General features: G+C 44.1%; 1 protein-coding gene across 1 annotated transcript in view; it reads right to left on the reverse strand.

Annotated features, from left to right (window-relative positions):
* The window catches only part of arhgap35a (Rho GTPase activating protein 35a), a 119,400-nt gene that overhangs the window by 70,957 nt on the left and 27,599 nt on the right, over positions 1-20,844 (reverse strand). Inside the window, exon 2 of the mRNA XM_080731283.1 lies at positions 7,266-7,387. The gene's annotated coding sequence lies outside the window, so the exon portion shown is untranslated. The remainder of the gene's footprint in view (positions 1-7,265; positions 7,388-20,844) is intronic.

Genomic DNA, 20,844 nt, shown 5'->3' on the forward strand with positions numbered 1-20,844 from the left:
TGACGTTTTCACCCAAACACACTTTTAGAAATTGCCGATGTTGTGTTGGCCCGACTCTCCCGATTAATATCCCTATGCCTATCCGCAAGCGTAGCCACGTAGTCAGAGTAATGAGACGTCAGACTTTCAGAACCCCCCGGTATAAACTAGGCGGTGAGGGGAAAGTGCAGGTGGTGGTGGTTGTCGGGGGGGAGGGAGAAGTGGAGCAGAGCAGGAGAGAGTAACGCAGGGCAGGCAGCTTCTGGGAAGTGCTTAGCAGCGACTTGCGGTGGGCTAATTGTACACATTCAGGGGCTACTTTTTATTGCAGCTCATCTGTACTTGTGCTGCTTCTGGCCAGACGAGCCTCAACCTGGAGGCAATAAGCCCCGGTTATAAAAAAGGAGACATAATCACTCTCTCTCTCTCTCCCCCAACCTCCCTCCACCTCCACCCACTCTTCTTCTGGCCTCGTACTACTCTCACTTTTTATTCTTCTTTAACCAATCACTGGGTCGGGACCCATTTTAGTCAGAGAATATTATCAGAATACCTGTCAAAGCTGGGAATAAATTCATTACCAAACGATTTCTTCACCAATGTGTTCGTAAAAGTGTCTAGTAACATATCTAACAAAGTTTGAAATTCAAAATCTCTAAGAGAATATTTGACAGCTAGGGTAAGTTTGGGTTTCATTCACTTACTATACACTATACTATAAGGGGAAAAAAATCTGCTTTAAGTGGGATGTGAGAGGTCTAACTAGGTGTTTTTAATTATTCCGATTCCATCGCAAGCATATTGCACGAAAACATTCCTTGGGCTCAAAACAGACCCCCAAAACATTGGTTTAGTGATGAGTCATCACTTTTCAGTTTAGTGGGGTCCATTTTTAGCTCAAGGAATGTTTTTCGTGCCAAACAAATGCTTGCAATGGATTCAGAATAATTAAAAACACTGAGTTAGACCCTCACATCGCAGTTAAAGCAAATTCTTTGGGAGTCTTTTTTTCCTTTATAGTCTAGTGTATAGTAATTGAATGAGACCCAAACTTACCCTAGCTGTCAAAAAGTCTCCTAGGGATTTTGAATTTCAAACTTTGTTATATACAGTATGTTACTAGACACCTTTACGAACACATTGGTAAAGAAATTGTTTGGTAAGGAATTTATTCCCAGGTTTTATTAATATCCCCTGACTATTCGTGGGTTGCAGACATATTTTGATGGGTCCCTTAATAAATAGCTGATCTACAAGCTCGCAACGCTGCGCGAAGCTTGCGTCGAGGGAACATTTCTCATTTGGGTCTTGAGCGAAAAAGTTTGGGAACCACTGCTTTAACTCATGCAATCTCTGCTTTGCTTTTACCAATGTGTTTTCATTGTCATCATGGTTACTACTGCCTTGTCATTTCCTCTCTCTTTGTGTCTTAGCCAAGTCATATGCTCCGTGCAAAAGAGAGAAGAGGGAACAACCCACGATCGCGAGCACTACTGCACTAAAAAGAGAAAATGCGTAGGACAGCCCTACAAGGAAAGCAGATGAGAATAAAGCGGAACCTGAGAAAAGAAAAAGGGGAGGGTGGAGGGGATCTTTCCTGGGGACCACTGCCAAAGACAGAAGTGACTCTCTGCGGAAATGCTATACAATTATTGAATGCACCTGAACTGCCACAGTGCCAATTAATGCTAATGAGTTTTTATTGCATATCCCAGTAATCAACAGTTGGCAGATTGGTTGCAGAAGCTTTTAGTCTGCTGTATGTGTATTCACTCGCTGCAGTGGTGGAAAAAGTACTCAATTTCTTTACTTGAGTAACAGTATCAATACTGCAATGTAGAAATAGTCCAGAATTCAAAATGTACTTGAGTAAAAGTATGAAAGTATTGGCATCAAAATGTAGTACCAAAAGTAAATGTACACAATGTTTGAAAATAGCAGATCTACAAGCTCACAACTTGTAGATCTGCTATTTTCAAATTGCCAAGGAATAAAATAGGGCTACAATGGTTTATGTATGTTTTATAATATCATAATTTATATCTACAAAGTAACTAGTAACTAAAGTTTTCAAATAAATGTAGTGGAGTAAAAGTACAATATTTGGATCTGAGATGCAGTGGAGTAGAAGTAAAAGTATTGGAAATTGGAAATACTCAAGTAAAGTACAAATACCTAAAAAGTGTACTTAAGTAAATGTACTTAGTTACTTTACACCACTGACTCACTGTTCACTCCGTTTTGCTCTATTGCCTCCATTTCTTCTAATATCTTTTCTCTCCCTCCCTCCCTCTCCTCCTCTATCTCTCCCCCAAAAAGAGTGACTCATGCAGAGGAAGAGAAAAGACAAACAAATGGTCCGGGCCATTTCTCTCCCTTAATAAGCCCCCAAATGTCCTCCTCTATGTCGCTCTGCTGTCAAAAGAAAAGGAGCCAGCCGGTTTCAGGTGCAGAGCAAAAAAAAAACAATGGATATTGGAAATCAGACGTGGTCGCACTAAATCTCTCATTTCTCCTGTGGTCTGACACAGCCTGAGAGAGCATGCATGTGTAAGCACAGCACTCCTACGCTCCTTTAGCGTACTGAGTGTGTGTGTGTGTGTGTGTGTGTGTGTGTGTGTGTGTGTGTGTGTGTGTGTCCTGTGAACACTGGTGGAAAGTAACAAAGTACATGTACTCAAGTTTTGAGGTATTTGTACTTTACTTGAGTATTTCCAATTTCCAATACTTTTACTTCTACTCCGCTACATCTCGGATCCAAATGTTGTACTTTTACTCCGCTGCAATTATTTGAAAACTTTAGTTACTAGTTACTTTGTAGATGTTGATTATTATTACAAAACATACATTAACAACTTCAGTCCTATATACGTTTCGGCCATTTGAAAATAGCCGATCTACAAGCTCACAATGAGTGGCGATGCGACACATTATGAGCTTGTGGATCTGCTATTTTCAAAAGATTTGCATACCTTTGAAAACTTCAGATGGGACATTCTGTATAATGAGTAGTTTTACTTTTGCTACTTTAAGTACATATTGATACCAATACTTTTGTACTTTTACTCAAGTAAATGTTGAATTCCAGACGTTTACTTGTAACAGAGCATTTCTATACTGCAGTATTGATACTTTTACTTAAGTAACACATGTGAGTATACTTTTTCCACCCCTGGTGTCCTGTGAACTCCGGCTAGCCAGAGCCTCCTCCAGTGTGAGCAGATGCAGGAGGAAGCTGACAGGCCCCAGGGCTGGCGATCCAGAGGTTGTGGGGGTTACACTTGGTCATCCATTTTAAATCAGTCTCCAGACACACACGGTGGAAGCGCCATTACAGCTCGAGACTGCTGGGCCTGCAACCGAGCACTATTCTATTAGCTGGCCCAAGGCCGCTCGGTCTTCCGCCTGCTGAGGCTCACTTAGTTCTGTCCACTGCCCCCAAGCTAGCCTTGTTTCGCATCAGACAGGACGGCAGCTTTCTGGGGCGAGGGTCAATTCTCTCTCTACCACGCTGAGACGAGTTGTTATGCGGGGTTGGACGGAGCGTGTCCTTGTTTATGAGCGTGCGCTAATGCTTTTTCCACGAAAACAAAATAGACTCCTCCTGCGACGATACAAGACAACACATAACCTCTTCTCTCCTCCACAAACCGGCTCATGCAACAAAAAACTGCATCAACCATGACGCTTTGTCGATATCAAAGCGACATTCGGGAGAAAACAGTCATTCTGTCTGTGGTCAAACTAGCCTTCGAATCAATAGTCACTTCGTCCATGGCTAAAACGGGGCCGGTTCCCCCCCCCCCCCCCCCCACGCACACACACACACGTGGCCGGCCAGAAGTCCACTGCTGCCACCGCTCTCTGCTCTGCTGACGGTGGCAGTTAATGACAGGGACCACTAATGGTCACAGTGTAGAAGTCTGGACTCACCCCAGGAGTCTGGATCTGTCAGAGATTAAGTTAGATGAGGCCGACGAGTGCAGCAGAATTGCATGACGCTGCAGCACCAGACATCATGGGGGATCCATCTACCCGGACTTGGACTCAATTTACACCCTGCGACTGCCTGCGGCAGGCACACAACATCATTAATAAAGAGCCATCGCACTCCGAGTCCTGCCACCATCGGTTCACCCTCTTGACATAATGGAAGGAGATGCAGGGACACTGCAGCTTGGACTTCGAGGAGGGGAAAAATCTGTTCTTTCCCGGGGCTGGTGGGGGTACAATGAAATACTGCTGTTCTTGCCTCTCTCCCCTCACCTTCACCTGACAGTATGCAAAGATTGGGGCAAAGCACAGTGCTTTGGTGTCTGTCTTCACCATAAGAAAATAACTTGTGGTGGAAAATGTTCCGGTTATACCCCGCCACTCCGACATGTCTCCTTTCCGACATGTCTCCATTCCGACACTAACCCTATCTCTAACCCTTACCCTAAACGTAAACCCTGTGGAAGTGTCGCCACTCCGACAATAAGAAGTCAATTTCGGAGTGGCGACATGTCGGAATGGAGATCGACACCCAAATGTTCCGTTGCACAACGGTGTTGTGCGCCGGTGCCGGAAATAACACGCCTTGTGAACTTGTGGGTCGGCTGTTTTAGACGTGCAACACCGCCATGCGATGCTGTATGAATCAGCCTTTATCCAAGGCTAGTAGGATTGAAGATTATCTGTTCTTTTCTTACAGTTTTTCAAATTCTTATTGTGTCATTTTGCTGCCTGCGCCATGCACTGATAATTCTGCAATTTCATTTTCTTGAACAAGCTTAAGGACAATAAAAACGTTATCCGTCTATCATAACCAAAGTGTATTGTAATGTACACTACCTTTAACAAGCCTTAAATCAACTCACGCCTACACAAAGTGATCTGGTATGGCGGAGAAAAGAGAATTAGCCCACTCAACAAACAAAACAACAAAATGCAGCGTGGCAATTACACAGCGCTGAAACAAGAGAAGAACCAGGGGTGAACACACATCATTTTACTGCTACTCCCCTGGTGTTAATCCACAAGGTTTAACACCCGCCCCCCAGCCGCCCCTCCCGCGCTAAATTCCTGCATTAAAGCAGTGGCGTGCCAGGTCTACCGCCATGCCTGCCTTTCCCATAATCCCTTTCTTTTCTCCCCCTGCTTCCCTCTCCATACCCTCCCAACTACCTCATTTCCCAGGGTTCTCATCATCTCAGCCAATCATGGAGTTGACGGCGTTCCAACCAAGTCCTCGATGATGACATCACAGCAGGCCCGGGGAAGGGAAAATACGATTCGCATTCTTTCTTTTCCTTCTTTTGCCGTTTCCCACCAGGGCAGGGCCAGGATGGAACCAATTCACAAAAATCATAACATAACATCATGACATTTCAGCAATGTCAAAAACATCACATCGGACTGTCACTGGTGACCCGCATAAGTAGAGCGGTGTGTGTGTGTGTGTGTGTGAGCGCGTGTGCACGTGTGTGTGTGTGTGTGTGTGTGTGTGTGTGTGTGTGTGTGTGTGTGTGTGCGCGCATGTATACACGCGTGTTTGTGTGTCAGTAGAAATACTCTCTACAAGTAAGAGTCCAGAATTCAAAATGTACTTGAGTAAAAGCACAAAAATATTGGTATCAAAATGTACTTAAAAGTACCAAACGTACTCACTATGCAGAGTGTCACGTTTCACACCTTTTCCGATGTTTGAAATGGCAGATCTACAAGCTCAAGCTATTTTCAAATGGCCGAAATGCATATAAAGGCTGAAGTGCTTTGTAATTATAATCAAAGTCTACAAAGTAACTAGTAACTAAATGTGCCATATAATAGTAGTGGAGAACTATATTTGTAGTGGAGATGTATGTAGTGGAGTAGAAGTAAAAGTATTCAAAATTTGAAATGCTCAAGTAAAGTACAAATACCTCAAAATTGTACTAAGTACAGTACTTAGTTACTTTATGCCACTGGTGCATACACGCACGCACGCACGCACGCACACAGATCTAAGATTATTCTCCATCTCTCAGACATCCCAGTCGGAGAGCAAAGGCTTGATATAAATCTGGGTGTTTCAGAGTGTTTGGAATGCCAGACCATTCTCTTGTAGTGTTGACGTCATCTCAGATAAAGACACACCTCACAAACGCACCCCCGCTGCATCAGTCTAGGCCGAGCATCTTTAAGCCCTTCTAATCCTGGATCTCAGACAGAGCACCCCCACAGCCCACACACACACACACACAACCTGTTCCCTTGGTTGGATGCGTGACTGTGCGTACGCACGTATTGATGGCTATAACCCGAAGGTCATTCGTGCGATTGTTGTCGTTTAGGTAGAGGAGGATTATTCTGCGACCAGCCGCACTTTTCTCTATCGTCTCTCCCTCTCGCAATCTTTCTCTTTTTCCTTTTCCTTTCTTCCCTGCCCCGCGGGGATTCGAGAACAGCGAGGGAGGTGGAAGGCAGAGAGAGTGAGAGAGTTTTGGTTGGAGCCGGTCAACAAGTTCAAGATTTCTTATCGGTGATTAGGAGAAGAAAAAAAAAATATGGGCGAGCTGTGTTGAAAGCCCCGGCAGGCAGTGACCAAATGACCTGGAGTGGGTTCATTCACAACAACACCAACTGCCCAAACATACAAGGGGACAAAACACAAGCAGCCGTGATAAGATCTAGTGAGGGAGGAGGGGGTGCAGAAAAGAAAGGAATAAACGAATTAAGCCCAGATAAACCCTTGTTCCCACTGCACTCCGGAGACCCACTGCCATGTAGGATGAGGGAGAGAGAGGAGGGAGAGGAAAAGGTTTTGGCAGCTGGTGGTATCGATATAGACTAGACTCTAGTCTATATCTAGTCACTAGAGAGAGGGAAAGAACAGTGGCGCTGAGTTTTTTCTGGTAGCCAAAAACTGAAAACGAGCTTCTTCACGGTACCAAACAGCCTATAGCAGGGGGCCTGTCAAGACTGAGATGAAGCAGGGAGCAATAATGACATTGTGGTATAGAATTGACTCCCCAACTAGTGAGCAGCGGCTGTGCATTGTGGAGGAAAAGTATGTAATAGAGAGATTTACACACAGACTCAGGATACAGGAAGAGCTGTTTCTTGAAAATCACACTTGTGTGAACTGAGCGGTGGAGGCTGCATGTGTGTGTGCGCGTGCGTGCGTGCGTGTGTGTAGAATTGTATAGAATTGTGTTGCTGATTAAAATTCTTCATAGGTAGCTTCATCGACTTGTTTGATAGCACGGTCATCAGGGTTGGATTCATGTTTGTTAATGTGTATTTCGAGACATTTAACCACTTACTGTAAACTGGGGATGTTGTGAGCTTGTAGATCTGCTATTTCTGGCTCAAGCTCTCCTCAGAACAGGGATGCCGGCGTTCCAATCACACGCAGAGTTTTGGCAGTAGTAACTCTGAGGACCCCCTGTTGATATAAAGCATACAAAGATACATTTAGGGATGGGAAGCACGCACACGATTATTGTGTAAATAGTAACGATTTACGATATATCCCCATATCCCCAACATCCATTATTCTGGGGTCTAACGTTTGCCAAAAATAGCAGATCTACAATCTGAGATGTAGATCTGCTTTTACTGCAATTTCTGACATCCCTAGTTTCACATAGGGCTCGAGGGGCTAAAGTAACAATCCAACCCAATATGTTTATAATCACAACATGCACATTTGTTGCTAATGTCAAATTCCTGTCTTTTCATATGTTTTAGTGTCTCAGGTGCCTTTGATTTTCTAAATAGATGGACCTGTTGGCCCCAATCCCGTGAACCACTCTCATGTTTAGCTTTTCTAAGTGAAGCTCTTCCCCTAATAAAAACTACTTAGAAAGAGGCTACGTCGAACTCTTAGCTTAATCACAGAGATAATGACAATGAATATGCAGAATTAAATTAGCGGAAAAAAATAGTTTTATGTCCTCTCCCCGGCAGAAAGAGTGCAAGACCCAGGATTCAAACCCAGGTGTCGCTTGCAGGAGAATTAACATCTAATGCTCATCTACAAGGTTATCCTTGCTTGGCCAGGGGGAGCCATCGGGCGTATGAGCTTCAGGCATGGCTACTTGTGTCAACTCCAGCATCTAGAGATGTGCTAGAACAGTGGTTCTCAACTTTGTCAGGCTGTGACCCCCCAAACATTTTCATATTTGAACTGGGAACCCCCCAAGATTATCATATTTGAACTGGGGACCCCCCAAGATTATCATACTTTAACTGGTGACCCACCAAAATTATCATCATATTTTGAATTCTGGACTCCTCAGCCTGACAAGCACTGGGTGGAAGCAATTCGGAAAAACAAAAAGAAAACAGCACTGCAAAGACCTTAGGGAGGTACGTCATATGGAGGGTATGCGCATGCATGAAGTGAATGGCAAATCGAGTGTCAAGTTGAGTGGCAAAATGAGTGGCAAAGTGAGTTTAACGTTGTTTAATGCAATCATATCGTCGTTGTCGGGTGGAAACCTCTTATCTCCAAGTTTCAAATGTGTACGTTCTTTTGCAAATTAAAGCCCTGCTTCATCATAGAAGGCCGTCTCACAAAAGTAGTGAAAACAGCAGATCTACAAGCACACAACGCCTCGCGGTGCGAGGCGTTGTGTGCTTGTAGATCGGCTGTTTTCACTAGTTTAAATCATTTTTAAAATGATAAATGCAAAACCAACGGTTTTGGACATACAAGGTTTTCACCCAACAACGACGATATATAGGACCTTTCTGTTTGGATGTATGGGATGTCAAGGCCAGAAAGCAGTTTTCTGACACTCAGTAGGCTTTCCCGCATAACTTCCAGGTATGATGATGATATCACGCGCATACCCTCTATTGGGATGGTATCAGGATGGGTTTCCTAGCCAGTATAGGGTTTCTCCACTGTTCCAGTCCATACATTGAATTTAGATTTCCTCAGAATGTATCAGATTCAGTAGGCAGTGATCTCATATCGTCTGGCTACAAGACTAAGATTAGTTCAAATGCATTTTATTCATTAAAATAAGATCCAGAGTGCAGCTCTGAAACACAATCTTAATTGGTCCCCGCTTGTAAATATTGGCTTGTTTTAATAAATCCTGTACACCTTTTTACAAAATTTTCTATTCAAACTCTCTATCCTTCCATCTCTCCATTAACCAGCCTGTCAAGCTGTCTATTTGCTGGTCCTCTTAATACAATGGCATGTTTACCCCCAGTCAGATTCCCATTAAGATTGTGGTGCATGTGTGTGCGTGTGTGCGTGCACGCGTGTGAGACATCGCTAATGCCAGACTAGACGAATCCCTCTACACAATTTGTAAATGTCTCGCGCAGTAGCAATTACTTAGAGTTGACTTAGTCTAACCTGGCCCCTGATCAAACGAAAATGGATGCCTCAACGAACTCGATTCCAGAACAAATATTCTTCACTCTTACGTTAACAGAGCCATTTGTTTGCCATGTAAAAACAAGAGTGTGATCTTTGCTGTTCATTGGAACCATATCTTTGGTCAAATGTCGGTATGTAATGGCCTCTGGTATTTGGTGGGGTCTCTGTGAGCCTGATGGATGGGGAGACGGGTCGTACAACGTAGCGGTAATATTAAACCTTGTTCAGCAGCGAGGAGAAGAGGGCAGGGTGCAACAGCTGACCAAGTCGATTAATTGTGTGGCCCTAATACATATGCAAATTGGCTCGACGAAGAACATAAACAAGGATCCAAGTGTTAGGTTACAGAGTACAGCATGTCAGCTGGGCTCTGGGTGTCTGCGCGCGCGCGTGCGTGCGTGCGTGCGTGCGTGCGTGCGTGTGTCATCTGTGCATAATAAGTTAAAGTCAAGCAGATAGTAAAGCCGCCATGTGCTCAGTGAAGCCATTCTCAGAGGAACTAGCGTACCTGAGATGTGATGTACAATACTATACTGTGTGTACACACACACACACACACACACACACACACACACACACACACACACACACACACACACACACACACACACACACACACACACACACACACACACACACACACACACACACACACACACACACACACACACACACACACACACACAGTCTAACTATAGAGGTTACACTAGCAGGTGTTAGCAGTGGGTGGAACCTCAGGGAAAACAAAAGCAGTTTTTCCACGACAGTCTGTCAGCCTTGCTCTGGGCTGGTGTGTTTGGCTGTCCTACCTAACTCTTAACTCTCTAAAGGGCCAACATAATGAATCAAGACATGTGGGTCTGGGAACATTTGGGTAAATCTGGGCCGAATTCGGTTGCTTTTAGCCTGATTTGCACAAACTTAGCCTCATTTCTCCCGAAGTCCCCCTCGACTACGTATCTACCCATCATCAACTGTATCCATACCACGTGCAGTACTAAAAATGTTTTTTTACTCAAGTAAAAGTATCAATACTGCAATGTAGAAATACTCTGTTACGAGTAAAAGTCCGGAATTATAAATGTACTTGAGTAAAAGTACAAAAGTATTGAAAATGTACTTGACGTACCAAAATTCAAAACACTCATTATCCCATTTCAAGTTTTCAAATCTTTTTCAACAGAATCTTTTGAAAATAGCAAGCTCACAATGCGTCGCATTGTGACCATTGTGAGATTGTGTGAGCTTGTAAATCGTCTATTTTCAAATGGACAAAATGTATATAGGGCTGAAGTGGTTAATGTATATATCAAGTGTTTGGTAATAATAATCAAAATCTACAAAGTAACTAGTAAAGTTTTCAAATAATTGTAGTGGAGTAAAAGTACAATATTTGTCTCTGAGATTAGTAGTAGAGTAGAAGTAAAAGTACTGATAATTGGAAAATACAGCAGTAAAGTAAAAGTACCTCAAAACTGTTAGTAACTAATACGTGTTCACCCCTTTCTTACCAAGAAGAGTCATCCCAATGTGACTGGGATCCATGCATAACATAGTAGACCTTCATTAAGTACGATATAGGAGGCTTGGTTCGCTCTGATCTCCATTAATCATACAGCCAAGCCTACTGGAAGGTGCATGCCATGCACACACACACACACACACACACACACACACACACACACACACACACACACACACACACACACACACACACACACACACACACACACACACACACACACACACACACACACACACACACACACACACACACACACACACAGTGTCATGAAACGTGTCTTCAGGCAGATCCTTCACCCATTCCTGCTTCGACAGCACTTTTCTCTGAGATCCCACCGTGTGCAGTCACACAAAGACATGCAATCTACATGTGGGAACATGGAGACACTGCGCTCCAATCACCCACCAGAGGAACGCAGCCATGCACGGAAAAACATTTATTTTATCTGATCCCATGGGGGTTGGGTTGTGTGGAGGAGGAGGCCATCGTATTAAGCCTGAAATACCTGGAATGCGCCGTGTTGTGTTATATTTTAACCACTTTAACCATTATTTTATACTTTAACTATTGAAAAATAGCAGATATACAAGCTCCGAGTGCCACGCTGTGAGCTTCTAGATCTGCTATTTTTGAAAAATCGTTAAAATGTGTGCAAATATTTGAATATCTTTGACCCGATCTTTGACCTGACTTCTAAATCCTTCTTCCAAAATCAGTGGTTTTCAAACCTTTTCTTGTCAAGGACCCTCAAAATTACATGTATTTGGCCGCGGACTCCCATCTCAAAATATGCTGTTCCAGGGACCCCCCAGAAGCAAGTATTTGAGTTACAAATGTTCGCTTTTGAATAGATATATTCAAAGAATTGATTTTTTCAAAAATAGCAGATCTACAAGCTCGCAGCGCGAGTGCCGCGCTGCGAGCTTGTATATCTGCTATTTTTCAATAGTTAAAGCAGTCAATAATCCTAGGCCTAAATAGGTTAAGGAATGTAGAGGCTGCTGTGCGTGGCATTCGGTGCACACGTTGTGTACATTTATTGATGATTTTACGTCTTCATAATATATGAGAGATTGATTCAACCTCCATGCTCCCATTCCAGCCCATATGAATTGAATTATTGAAGTGAGTTATATACATCTCATCCAAGGTAACAACATTCTAGGAAACTAAAAACTACAGACACAATTTTTTGGAAATTGAGTTCAGCCTGAAAAGCTAATAGCACTGACGCTTGTGAACGGAATTGGCCAATCAAATCCGGATGTTACGTTTGTGATGCCCATAAGCAAGTCGTTTGTTGGCCTCCTAATGGTACAGGATGGAATTGTGGGCAAAATCTTTTTGCGACAACATTCTACGTTTGGCTCTGAGAGACTAAATGTCATCAAATGGTGGTCCACGGCTCAAACACCGAATAAATAATGGACCTTGACATGAAAAAGGTTGAAAATCACAGTGTGAGTGTGCAGTGCCTTAGGCTGCTCAACAGTGCTACCACCTCAAGGTAGGTCACACAGCGGTATTGCAGCTGTTGAGGCCGCACTCGGTCAAATGTTGGAGCAGTAAGCACCGCTCAAAAAATAAATAAATAAATGAGATAGCAGATCTGCAAGCTCACAAAGGCTACTTTATTTTAGGTATTTTTAGGGCGTGGCTATGCAAGAGTCTAGCCATCTATAAGAAGGGTCTGTGTGTCCAGAGATAGTGACAGGGTTCCCACACATTTTTACCAATTAATTTCCAAAACTTTTCCAAAACTTTTCCAGAATATTTAACCCAATTTCCAGGACTATATAACAATAATTCAGCTCAATGACAAGTCGCTTACCCCTATGCGCAATGCCCAAAGACAGGTAGTGTATGCCAGTGGTTCTCAACCTTTTCAGGCTGTGACCCCGGCACCCTGACGAGCACTAAGAGTTGAGGAATTTTGTATAACACGGTTCTATTGTGAAAATAGCAGATCTACATGCTCACAACGCCTCGCGTTGCGAGGCGTTGTGAGCATGTAGATCGGCTATTTTCACAATTTCTGCCGCTAATATTTGACAATTTGGCCAATGTTTAATTTGTCATTTCAGAGGTATTAACAAAATCAATAACCAAAGACAATGCATAGCTATTTTTTCCAGCACCTTCCAGGACCCTTGATCAATTCCAAAACTTTTCCAGTACTGGGAAAAATATTTTTCTAATTTCAAAATATTTCCAGGAATTTCATGACCGTGGGAACCCTGTAGTGATCTCACAGACCACTGGAACGAACAGTAAAATGTCTTGTGCACACTTGCCTGTAGGCCACACCAGCACCTCCACTCAATCTCTGTTCATAACTTATTTAGAAATACGGCATTTAACTTCACAATGGAAGTCACAGGGGCTCTGATCATCATGCTGAAAGATTTCCCAAATTTGAACTCCACGCGCCATCGATAGATCATAGACAGCCCACGTCACAGGCTGGTCACATGAAGTCCCGAGATGCACACTGTGGCCACGCCTTTCTTTCCCATGTGGATGCAGAATCTCCTAATGAGGCTTCAAGTGGTTGAACGTAGCAGTTCAGCAGTGTTGATTTTGAGTTTTTGACAGCATATTTTGATTTAGTTTTAGCCATGGTCTTTTGAATAAAATTGCATTTGGTATTAGTCGTATTTTAGCCATCTGAAAAGTTTTAGTTTTTTATAGTCGACTAAATGTACGGTTGATTTTTGTCAACACAAATGCATTTTGGCAGGCCTTCGTGGCGTCGTAATGGATGATTTTACACTTGGTTGCATGCTGAAAATAGCCGATCTACAACCTCACAGCTGTGTTGTCGTTGTGCTTGTTGAACTGCTATTTTCCAAGCGTAACCAAGCATAAAACGACTTTGTATTTTAGTTCTACTGGATCTCTTCTCCACTAGTCCCCCACTAAGAAGTTAGCCTAGGTTTTTTTATTAGTTGACAAGGTTTTCGTCAGTGAAAGTAGGTAGAAGGTAGTAGACGAAAATAGCCGATCTACATGCTCACAACGCCTCACAAGAGCATGCAGATCTACTATTTTCACAATAGAACCGTGTTATACAAAATGTAATTCCTCAACTCTGCTCGTCAGGGTGGGGGGGAGGGGTCCCCAGTTAAAATAAGGTTGAGAACCACTGGTGTAGTGAATAGGAAGCAACTGAATGAACACGGAAAAAGCTGTTGAACTGCATTAGACCGTCGCCCCGCCACACAGACGGGAGAGGATGCGTGAACTCTATCTAAAGCAGACTCACAGACCCGCCGCACACATAATACAAAATGAGGCGGCGTTCGGCAGCATCAGCAGCAGCACCCTACCTACAACCCCCCCACCCCAGCCCCCCACCTTTGTTACACAACTTATCACACGCCACACGGAACGCGGCGACACACGGTTAACGGCTTGTTCGCGAGGCATATGCTCGCTAACCTCGGCGCCCTCCCTCGGTACAAAGAAAGGGCTTCCAAATAATTATTCCATTCAAGCTTAAATTAATCCCAAAAACAGACAAGACTCTCTTCTCCGTCGTCTCGACCCTCTCGCGAGCGCACGCACGCACGCGCACACACAAACATACAACGCTATAGTGCAACACAAAGGCAGCTGGACCTGGCGAGTGTGACAACACTCCCTATTCATTGCCATGTCTTGCCCCCGGAGACTCCCTACCACCCCACGCACGCACGCACACACACATACACAGCAGTCAGTAAACCACACACACACACACACACACACACACACACACACACACACACACACACACACACACACACACACACACACACACACACACACACACACACACACACACACACACACACACACACACACACACACACACACACACACACACACACACACACCAGCCTATGTGAGCATCACCACCAAATGCAAAGGGCGGTGTGTGTGTGTGTGTGTGTGTGTGCGTGTGTCCGTCCACATATATTATTCATTTGCATGCGAGCAGCATGAACTGAGTGTCTCTGCGAGGGGAGATAAGGGCTTCTTTATTTCAGCCCTCCGTATGCAAGCGTGAATGAACCCGTGCATGTGTGTGTGTGTGTGTGTGTGTGTGTGTGTGTGTGTGTGTGTGTGTGTGTGTGTGTGTGTGTGTGTGGGGTGGTCTTGTGTGTGGGTCTGTGTGTGGGTCGCGTGCATGCGCACACTCGCGTGAACGTGTGTGTGTGTGTTCTCCACATCCCTTATTAAACAGACCATTTGTAAAAGGGAGGAATGGAAACATGCTCGACACGGAGAGAAAGTGTCTGGGAACTGGAAAAAGAACAGGGGGGGGGGGGATCTCTAAACACGCTGAGGAGGAAGGGGCGTTAAGAGACGGAGAAGGGCTTATCGTTATCATATTTAGCTAAAAATAACTGATCTACAAGCTAATAACATGTCAACGTGTTGTTAGCTTGTTCGTTTTTGCAAGCGAAGGCAAGTGATAGCATCATGACCTTGGATTTAGACACTTTCAAACCTCAACAATAACACAGAACTTGCATTCAGCTTTCCTGGATACTGGATATAATAACATCAATTATGTTTGTTACTTTTTTTTGTGATCTCAACTTCGGTACATACTGTATATAGAATATTTACTTTTGTAAATGGTAAATGATTGTTTAGAGCAGTGGTTCTCAACCTTTTCAGGTCGCGACCCAAAAAAATAATCATATTTTAACCCTGACGAGCACTTGGAGTTGTAAGACTTGGGGGATTACATTTTGTTTAACACGGTTCTATTGTGAAAATAGCAGATCTACATGCTCACAACGCCTCGCGTTGCGAGTCGTTGTGAGCATGTAGATCGGCTATTTTCACAATTTCCGCCTCTAATATTTGACAATTTGACCAATGTTTAATTTTGTCATTTTTGAGGTATTAAAAAGTCCTCAAAGTGTCAGTTTGGAAATGTGAATATACCCTCTATACACTTAAACTTCATGTTGGTTTGTTTACTGTGGAGTGAGAAAACAATGTTGCACATTAACTCATTGCATGCCAGGCCCGATAGTCCCGAGATTATTTTAATGTCTTTCCCTGCCAGGCCCGATAGTCCCGAGAATTTCCGCCATTTTGAAAAAAAAATCAAAAAATGTTTTTTTTCAAAAAAAAATTTGGACCCCAAAAAATGTAGTAGGCATGATAGAAATCGCGAAATTGCATGTTTAACCCCCATAGCAACCCCATCTATCAAACATGGCAGCCATCTTTGTTTACATTTTAGGAAAACATAATGGCTTGTATCTCATGAATGCCTGAACGGATTTCCATTCGGATGTTTTTGTTTGAAAGCTGTGAGCAATGTGGACACACGTGGTGCATTATCTAGGCATGGGTGTGCATGATCCGTGCACTATGAATTACATGGAAGTCTATGGAGACCAGAGGCACCATAGAGTACGAAGGTATTGTTAAATGGCGGGGAATGTGTTAAGTTAATCATCACACAGGTTGAGAACCACTGATTTAGAGTCACTATGCACTCTCCATGCTCAATACCCCCGGCACTAGCGACTCACCAAGAAATTACTTTGGCTTCTTCATAGAAGTGTTTTGGAAATATTAACCAATCAACAGCTGAACGGATGTGGTCCAAGGGTTTTTGACTGGGTCTCCTAGCAACATGAAAGCACTCGTATGAAACGGTCTCCGATGAGAGATTCGCGGACCCCAGACGATACAAAAAAATGCGATACACGCAGCAGCAGCAGCAGCAGCACACACCCTCCTAGTTTCTCTGTTAGCCAACCGCACTCAAAAAGTCACGCAGACACCCCTGTCTGTCAACATTAACAAGCCAACGCTGTCAATAGTCACAGCTTGGGGGCCGAGTCTGGGTCCAACCACATCACGTTCTGCTTTCAACACATACGCAGAGACAGAAGGAAGAGGAAGAATCGTGCCTGCCTTGTGACAAACAACTCCTGCGTCATACTAAGTATTAAGCATAATAAAACAACGGTTCACGTCATCTGGATGGCATTGGTCTCCCTCCCTCTCCCTCTCCCTCTCTCTCTCTCTCTCTCTCCTCCCCACAGCTGTGCATGCATGGATGAACAGCAGTCTAGCCATCATCACAGACAGACAGCTGACAGACTAAAGTCAAGGTCGGGAGAGATAAGGACAGAGAATCAAGAGATCACAATTACAACATAGACATTTAGCAGACGATCTAATACCTACAAAGCGCGATTACGGACACCAGTCTAGTGCAGGGGTCTTCAACTGGGGGTCCGGGACCCCAAGGGGGTCCTCAGAGTTACTACAGGGGGTCCTCAAAATCTTTTTGTGATAGAAACTTTTTTTCTCCTTTTTTATATTAACAATTTGAACCCTAGCGTCCATATTCTGAGAACTTTAGCCAAAAAGAGCAGATCTACAAGCTCACAAGTCAGCGGCTATTTCCGGCAAAGAGGTTTGGTGTAGAGGGGAAAAAGAGCAGACTAAGTACAGTGTGAAAGGTCAAGTTTATCAAGCATTGACGGTTCAAGTGGTTAAATATCTGAAAACAAATTGACATGAATCGAAAATACACTGATGACCGTGCTGTCAAACTATATGGAATCTATGAAAAGGTTGTGGGGGTCCCTGCTTCATCTCTCTCTCAACTAAGGGGTCCTTGGCCTGAAAACGTTTAAGTGATTTCGGGTACGAAGCAAAGCAGCAAGGGCACTGTGGGGAGTCGAACTGTGGCTTGTACATACAGTGCATCTGGAGTATCGCTGACTGTGCACGAGCGAGTGTGTGTGTGCGCAAGAGGAGGGGAGGAGACAGGATTTGGACTGGATTACAGACATCCAGGATAATGCACCAGGTGGCAGAGGCATCCCCTGCAAACAGGATTTTGGCCGGAGCCTTAAATGACCCGAGGTTTCCCCCCACACAGAGGGGTGGGGAGTGGGGACAGGAGGGTCACTTAACGGCCAGAACTCTCTCTCTCTCTCTGGCCGTACAAGCACACATTCAGTCTCCCGTAGGGACCGACAGGGGCCGCGCTCTGTCACGCCATTCTCCTCCTTGATAGTCCTGTCACGATCATGACATTTTACTTGACGATTCATTGTCACACAAATGATTGCGATTTAATTGTGTTTTTGTAGCTGAACACAGGAGCATAATTATGAATAAAAATTACATTTCTGTTTGGCTTTGAAGTTGCAAAGGGCAGATATGGCAAATAACCTAAATATACAAAGGACTGACTGGCATATTTAATAACTTTATTCTTTATACGTTTATAGTGGAAATAGACGATCTACAAGCTCACAACACATCGCGATGTGTTGTGAGCTTGTTCATTCCAACTCAGCTACATTGGTTTTATTGCTTCAAAAGCAAGCAAGCAATAAAACCAGTGGAGCTCGAGTAGAATCCGGTGTTGCAGACTCTATTTTCTTCTTATGTATTTTGGCCCCCCCACCATTTTTCCGTCTACAGCAAATCTCTACCGTGAAAATAGTCTTTGCAAAAGCTTGTCTTGTAGGTGAGCCATGTTCACCGTAATTGTGCCTATTATCATCCCTGTACTTTCGAGCTGGATTTGGACTTTTGACATTATAATTGCATTGTGAACTATGCCTATCCAACCACTTGAGTTTTTTATTTAATTTTATTGTTCTTGGTTGGTGTAGACCGAAAAAACGGATACTCCGGTAGACAGGGTCGTGCCAGGGGTCAGGGTTAGCAACCCTGTGCAAAAACCCTGAGTTAGAAATCATCACTACAGACAGAGTAGCCCCTTCCATCTTTTATAAGAACGGATATGAAAGCACGCCGCGTGCATGCATTAGAGTGGTGCAGTGCAGTGATTCAAGGAGTTGCCATGTTTGCCTGTGTATTATCATGAGCCCCGGACAGAATCTAGGACTATCTTATGGGTTGTAAAAAAAAAAAAAAAAAAAGTAAAGGAGGAAGACGTATGAATGCTTGTACATGTGTGCACCTGCATACACCTACATCAAACAGACCTAAGTGCAAACCTGTGTGCGCACACACACGCACACACACACACGCACGCACATACACGATACAAAAGCAGTCAATGAATGGGAGAGGAGCAGGCAGTGGAGCAGGTGCTGTGTTTGTAGAAGATATGGCTTCTGTCCACCTCAGCATTTCTAAAACACACGTGCGCACACACACACTTATCTCCCTTCTCCTATGGAGAGGAGAGATAAGTGTATAGGTCATTCTTTACTCTCTCTCTCTCTCTCTCTCTCTCTCTGCATCTCACTTTTTCCCTTTCCCTGCTGTTTCCTCTTCTCTTCTCTTCTCTTCCTCCTCCCTACCTTCCTCATTCATCCAAACCCCTTCCTTTCCCCTCTCCCACCCTCTGCTCCTCGTGTGCACTTCGCAAAACACAAGTCTCCTTTTTTTCCTTGAAAGAAATGCTCCCTCACTTCCCTTCCCTTCCCTTCCCCAGACTGCAGTCTCTTCACCTCTCCTCGCTGGCGCGTTCTCTCAGTGGAACGGCAACAAAACAAAGCCGCCCGCAGCATCACACGCAGGCTAATCAAGCAAGACAAGAATGCAGCCAGCCCCTCTGATCCGCTAAACAGCACCGTGATACTGGCCAGCACTGGGACCTAACACACAGCAACCAGGGGTGTCACAGCAAATTCTGGGCCCTGGGTACAAGGATTCGCTAAAGGGCCCCCCATGAATGTTCTTCACAGGGGGAGGGGGTTTAACCCATTTAGACTGTGAATGCATTATTATGCGTTATTTTGTGCTTTAACTATTGAAAAATAGCAGATATACAAGCTTGTAGATCTGCTATTTTTGAAAAATCATGAAAGTTTGTGCAAGTCTTTGAATATTTCAAATCCTTCTAAGGTTTTTTGAAAAACTTATGTTTCACATCTCAAACTATTTAGTTCCAGGGACCCCCCAGAAGCAACATTTGAGTTAAAAAAGATTTGCACACGTTTTCATGACTTTTCAAAAATAGCAGATCTACAAGCTCGCAGCGCGGCACTCGGTGCCACGCTGTGAGCTTGTAGATCTGCTATTTTTCAATAGCTAAATAATTAAGGCCCTTCCACCTTGGGCCCAAGTAACTCAGTCCCACTCCCCCCCCCCTTGTGACGCCCCTGACAGCAACAACACACAGGCCGAGAGCGAGAGGCAGAGGAACGCAGCGATGGAGGAGGGGAGCCTGTCAAGAGAGAAGAGACAACAGGAGAGACAGCCAGAGAAAATGGAAGGAGGCTGCAGAAGGGTAGATTAGAGAAAACAAAGAACAGGCAAGCGGGAAACACGCGGAATAGGGGAACCCAAGAGATGGATTCCTTTTCCTGATGTTTTTCTTGCACCCTGCTTGTGTGGGTAGGGCCTTGACCGGAGCTAGATTTAAGGGTCTGACGCTAGATCCCGATTTAGGAGAGCCCTGGTCGACCGATTACCGATGTTTTGACTAATATTTTGTCAAGGAAATAAAAAAGTTCTAATCCATTTGAAAAATGGATATTTTATTTCACCCCAGTATGCCTATTTTGGGCACGTCATGTCAGGCAAGATTATACATTTCTAAAATGTTCTACAAGCTCGCAACACGTCATACTGTGACCCATTGTGAGCTTGTAGATTGAAAATGTTCAAAGGTTTTTTTATGGGGCTTAATCATTCTGATTTGGGACACAGTTGGGACACATGGGCTACAGAATTGCCGATACTGTTAAAGAAAAGTCAAATAGTGGCCAAAACATCAGCCAGAAAGTTGGATAAAACTTGTAGGTGAATTTACTCCAGAACCCCGGCTTGTCCCACAGGGCCGACGGATGACACGACGCAAGGGTTGTTGGAGGGCCGTGCTCCAGGTGAGGACCAGAGGGGAGATGAGAAGGAGACGTAACAAGGCTAATGGTGCGAGAGAGGAAAACACATTAAAGAGTGCAGAGCTTCACCTCGGAGGCGGTTGCATCAGGACGGCCATCAGACGCTACAACAGCCAGCT

This window comes from Nannobrachium achirus (assembly GCF_963921795.1).
Source record: "Nannobrachium achirus genome assembly, chromosome: 8".
NCBI lineage: Eukaryota > Metazoa > Chordata > Actinopteri > Myctophiformes > Myctophidae > Nannobrachium > Nannobrachium achirus.